Source organism: Moschus berezovskii, chromosome 6 (assembly GCF_049115385.1).
Source record: "Moschus berezovskii isolate FMDL1 chromosome 6, NW_MosBer_1.0, whole genome shotgun sequence".
Lineage (NCBI taxonomy): Eukaryota > Metazoa > Chordata > Mammalia > Artiodactyla > Moschidae > Moschus > Moschus berezovskii.
In genome coordinates this window covers 109,896,153-109,901,788 of record NC_142465.1, presented here as the reverse complement: position 1 = coordinate 109,901,788, position 5,636 = coordinate 109,896,153, and positions in this window count along the sequence as shown.

The following is a 5,636-nucleotide window of genomic DNA, read 5'->3' as shown; positions in this document are numbered from 1 at the left end:
ACACCAAAAATCACAGCTATCTGCAGAACCACAGAAGAGAAAGACCAGAAGGGTTCAGTAGAATCTGATCATTGCCAGATGAGCAAAGTCCCTTGGACTGCAAGATCAAACCAGGAAGTCCCCAAGAAAACCAACCCTGAATAGTACTGGGGGGACTGAAGCTGAGACTGAAGCTCCAATATTCTGGCCATGTGATGCAAAGAACCAATTCATTGGAAAAGACCCTGATGCTGGGGAAGACTGAGGGCAGGAGAAGGGGGCAACAGAGAACGAGACAGTTAGATGGCATCGCTGACTCAGTGGACATGAGTTTGAGCGAACTCCGAGAGATGGTGGAGAGCAGAGAAGCCTGGCGTGCTGCCATCCATGGGGTCACAGAGAGTCAGACACAAATGAGCAACTGAACAACAGCAATGGCTGCATGAAGCGAGAAATTTAACCCTGAAGGAGACCTCAATTATGAGGTCACAGGTTTCAAATAAAAGGAAGAGCTTCTGGAGGATGGAGAGCTAGAATTACTCTGCTGCAGATTTCAAAAGATGTGACCTAGAGCGTTAAATAAAAAAGAAAGAAAGGGGACTTCCCTGGTGGTTCAGTGGTTAAGACTCTGAGCTTCCAACGCAGGGGGCTCAGGTTTGATCTCTGGTCCCTGGTCGGGGAACTAAGATCCCACATGCTGCATGGCCAATAAAGAAAAGAAAGATAGAAAAAAGAGAAGCTAGCAGCCCCCTCCTGGACTTAGACGTGGCCTTCTCCCCGAGGAGGACCGTGAGAGTGGAAGAGCTGGGTGAAATCAGAAATGGCCTGGGTGTGAGACAGCTGGTCTCCTCCTCGGTTCCCTTGGATGCTGGCATCCTTCAAAACGCCTCCTAGGCCTCAGATCACTTCCTACGACTACCTTAGGTGAGCTCGTTCACTTCCAGGGCTCAGACAACCTCTAAACCAAACAAGGCCTTCAAGTCTCTATCTCTGGTCCTGCTCTTCCCCTTGAGCTCCATCACCACCCAGAGAAGTCTTTTAAAGGGCAATGTATCAAGATCAGACTTAATTATTTCCCTGTCTTCATTAGTCAGGACTCTCGGTCGCTAGTGTCAGAAACCCAAGAAGAACTACCTCCAGCAGAAAGGGTAATTTATGGGTTCACGTTAACCAAACTGTAGGACAGGAGGGGATGAAATTGACTCCAGGGATGCCTGAAACCAGAGGCCAAAAGGCCACCAGAACTAACTTCCTTCTGGGCCTCACATCTGCATCTCTGCTAAGGTTACACTTTTTTCTACTGAAGGCTGTTTCTTTCTCCAAATATTAGAGACATAACCATTAGCATCGCTAAACTTGCAACTTGACAGATTCACCATCAGATTTAAAAAAACAGCTCTTTCCCTAGTGACAATTCAAAATTCAGAATTATCAGGCAAGGTCTCAGATTGGGGTCACATGCCTGTATGTTGGTCAAACACTCCAGACAGGGTGGAGACAATAAGATAATATGATTGAACCAGCTTGTATCTGGTATCCAACCTTAGACCAATCGCTATAGCTAAGGAGATGGCTTTTTATTAAGTGTTTTATTATTTTTAAATTTACATTTAAAAGGCAGTTCTCGGGAAGTCTGACATATTGAAGTTGGGGCAAGGGAGAGCAGGTGCATCCAGGTGTGTCTGCTGTTCCCAGGAGATGGGAGCTGCGCCAGGTAAATAAAACATTGATGTCCGCTGCATTCTGCAAGGATGCTTGCACTCTTTTTCTTAGGCTGCATGTGGATTTGTGGGGTCTCGAACCTCGGCATCAAGAGCGTAGAGCCCTGATCACTGGACCTCCAGGGAATTCCCTGTGCCGGTCATCTTGATCTTGATCTCCACCAACACCTCGATTTATCCCGTCTCACCAATCGTGCCTCAGCTTCCTAAGAATTTTGGTCAGCTTCCCAAACAAGATCCAATCTCCTTCACTTAGAACATGAAGCCCCTCCCAGCCTGGCCCGAGCCCTCTCTCCAGCCGTATGCCCTGTGATTCAGCTGTTCCACTCTCTGCTTCCTGAACAACCACACGAGGCTGCCATGCCTGCACACTGTTCCTCTGACACGACTGCCTCCGTCCCTTCCAGCCTCATACACTCGCCCAAGCTCATGTCCGCCTGGATTGCACTGTCGTTTCTCACTTTGTCAGCTGTATATCTTCCTTCATTGGAAAAAACCCTAATGCTGGGAAAGACTGAAGGCAGGAGGAGAAGGGGGAGACAGAGGATGAGATGGTTGGACGGCATCACTGACTCAATGGACACGAGTTTGAACAATCTTCAGGAGATACTGAAGGACAGAGAAGCCTGGCGTGCCGCAGTCCATGGGGCTGCAGAGCCGGACACGACTGAAGAACCGAACAAGATTAAGGTTGGACGTGGCCTTACCCTCAAGTTAAAATCTACCTGTTCTCCAGGCACGTCTGACACCTCTGTATGTCCCAGGACGTGTGAGTTCATCTCTCTGATCAGCACTTATCACACGGAGTTATCATTCACTTGTTGAACTGCGTGTCTCTTCACTTGACCAAGAGCCCTCAGAAGGCAAGGACCACACGTTGTTCACCTTTCAAGTTGGTCCTAGCACCAGCCTGGTAGCTGAACGGCTATCCCCTGGCATACAGTGGATGGCCAATCGATGTTTTTTTTTTCTTTTTTTTATTGAAGTATAGTTGATTTACAGTGTTTTGTTAATTACTACTGTATGGCAAAGTGATTCAGTTATACATATATAGCATTCTTTTTTCATATATTCTTTTCCATTATGGTTTATCATAGGACATGGAATAGAATTCTCTGTGCTGGACAGTCGGACCCTGTTGCAATGTTTAATGAATAAAGCAACAATGAACAGTTTCTAATTCTGAGCATTCATTTGGTAGTTTTAATAACTGAAGCCTGATCTTACCAAAACTTCTCAGTTCCTTTTATTCTTTTTAGGATATGAGAGTGAGTTAAAGGCTAATGAGTGGGTGGATTTGGTTTCATTACTCTCATCCCAAACACTTTATTCGGATTTGCCAAAGTGAAAGTGAAAGTCACTCAGTTGTGTCTTTGCGACCCCATGGACTATAGAGTCCATGGAATTCTCCAGGCCAGAATACTGAAGTGGGTAGCCTTTCTTTTCTCTAGGGGATCTTCTCAACCCAGGGATTGAACCCAGGTCTCCCGCATTGCAGGCAGATTCTTTACCAGCTGAGCCACCAGGGAAGCCCAAAATGCTACTGCAATAACCACCACCCCATATTGCTGTATATTTCTGAAGCTTCTTCACATCATATTAGTCCAGATAGTGTACACATTTTTATCTTCCCTGAGTTCCAAAGAGCACACTGTGCCACTGGCAGGTAAATGAACCATAAACCTGTGGCACTGGCTACACACTAAATAATGCAAATACCTGGTTTTCTGTCCTGAGTTTTCCTCCTTGATTAGCAGATTCCAAATAGCTGTGATGTGTAAATTGTTATCACGATGAAGGGCATTTATTTTTGAGTGATCTAACTTTGCATGTGCATTGGAGTTGATTCGAGGTGAACGCCCCCCATCTCACTTCTCTGCAATTTGCTTTCTCATGTAGAAGACCAAGGCATGAAGTCAGCCTCTTGGGATGCCACCGTATTCTCTCTGCTCTAGATGGGGAGGTACCATCCCGGGTTGTGCCAACTGCCTTATCCTGCATGACCTCAGTCATTAGGGGAAATTTCTCAAAATCTAGATCCCCTATGAGGTTCTTCCCAGCCCGTGGGTGACAGCACAGCACACCCCTGGTGCTATCATCCCTCTTATTACAATGGACCAGACTCTCAAAGGGCATCCGGCAAGAGGGTCCACACTCTCTCAAACAGCTCTGGCTACACTGAAAACACCCTCGCTCTCGGCTACCTCACCCTTTATTTCAATATATGCTGCTTCTTATTTGGTGTTCTGTCTACTTGCCTTTTTATGATCCACATCTGATGCTAAGCCAGAGAGTTGTGAACATAAATTGCTTTGCAGAGGTGACCTTGCTTTTATTTTCGACAGCTTTGAGAGAGTGGGAACTGTGTTTCACAGAAGACAGGAGCTGGAAGGGGCCTTAGACCACCTCCTCATTCTACAGACATAGAGCTGAGGCCCAGGGGGAGGAAGTTACCTGCCAAGGTCGGGGAAGAGCCAAGATGAGACCTGGGTTAATGCAGGTGACTCTAAAACCAACAAAGAGACGTGCCAGTATTGAAGGCAACAAGCTAGGTTCTGCCAGAAGAAAAGAGAAGAAAATGGTTCAGATGGTACAGAATCTGCCTATAATGCAGAAGACCCAGGTTCAATCCCCTGGGTCAGGAGGATCCCCCTGGAGAAGGGAATGGCAACCCACCCCAATGTTCTTGCCTGGAGAATCCCATGGACAGAGGAGGCTGGCGGGCTACAGTCCATGGGGGTCACAAAGAGTCGGGCAGGACTGAATGACTAATTCTTGCACTTATGCTGAGGACCTGACCGCAGGTGATGGCAGGTTCTTGACCGCAGGCCATGGTCACGTAGGAAGAGCCGAAGCATTAGGTGCTATCGCTGTTATGGTTGACTATGAAAGTGTAGGAAGGCTTCTCAACAGAGAGTCCTCGGGCTGGAAGGAATGTCTGAAATCCTGCTAACCTGGCACGCAGCATGCTCTGCCGCCAGCGCACCGGGGTTGTCTGGAAGTCGGGAGGTGGCATCCAGATCACAGATGGGGTCTTCCTCGTGCTGCCTGACCTATCTGTGCCTCACTGCTCCTCTCTGGCAGCTCGTGCTCTCAAGCTCTTTAAGAGGCGAAGGTCTGTGTTGGGCTCTGTTCTGGCTACGCAGGGTCACTTCTCCCAAACGTTCTGAGCCTCCACCTTGGCCTGAAGGGATGGACACCCACCTCCGGGAAGAACTCAGCCAGCCAGAACCGGGCCCCAGCGTGGAGCTGCCAACATACGTCATACACTGTGCGGAGCGCCTTCATACGCCCAGTCTCTGATACCTTACGGTAACAGCATTAAAAGACAAAGAGGACTTCCTTGGTGGTCCTGGTAGTTAGGGATCCACCGGCAAGTGCAGGGGACATGGGTTTGACGCCTGGTCCAGGAGGATTCCGCATGCTGAGGGGGCAACTAAACCCAAGCACCCAGATTACTGAAGCCGGTGAGCCCTAGAGCCCATGCTCCTCAATAAGAGAGGCCGTGCTCCTCAGTAAAAGAGGCCAATGCAATGAGAAGCCCATTCACCACAACTAGAGAGCAGCCCCCACTTGTGGCAACTGGAGAAAGCCCATGCGACAGTGAAATAAATAAATACACCAATACGAAAAAAAGACAAAGCAGCAGCAGCTCGGAGGAGCTGCGTGACTTCTCCCAGGAACGTGGTTAGAAAGGGGCTGAGCTGGGTCTGTCACGCAGGGTGGTCTGAAACCTGTATTTTCCATGACAGCACACTGCCTTACAAACAGAAAATGCTAAACCCATGACACATATATTTTTTAAATGTTGATCTTACAACACATAGTTGTTTTTGTTTTTTAAATGGAGGGTATCAGTGCCAAGATCAGACAATGACAGCCATGTTACAACAAAGATGCAGGAAAAGCTAGATCACTGGCCGGGTGACCACAAAG